Raw genomic sequence first — 262 nt, 5'->3', positions numbered from 1 at the left:
TTTTTTTTTTAAGAAAAGGGGGGAGGGGGTTGTGCCTAACAACGCCCTCTACCCACAAATATTTTTATATTGAATATTAGTCAGAACAGAAGTACTAAATTGTAGGGGGTTCTTCTATACAATAAAATGTGATAAAGCCTTTGACTTTTCAGTTATTTTGAACACTTTTACTTCAGTTGTTGTGAACACAAAGCTGCATATATCAGCAATAATTATTGATTATGGGCCATAAATAATCTGCCAGCTATAGGTATTGGTACAT

This window comes from Sinocyclocheilus grahami, unplaced genomic scaffold (genome assembly GCF_001515645.1).
Source record: "Sinocyclocheilus grahami isolate Dianchi unplaced genomic scaffold, SAMN03320097.WGS_v1.1 scaffold28644.1, whole genome shotgun sequence".
NCBI lineage: Eukaryota > Metazoa > Chordata > Actinopteri > Cypriniformes > Cyprinidae > Sinocyclocheilus > Sinocyclocheilus grahami.
The sequence above is the reverse complement of the archived record's forward strand: the minus strand, read 5'-3'. Positions refer to the sequence as shown.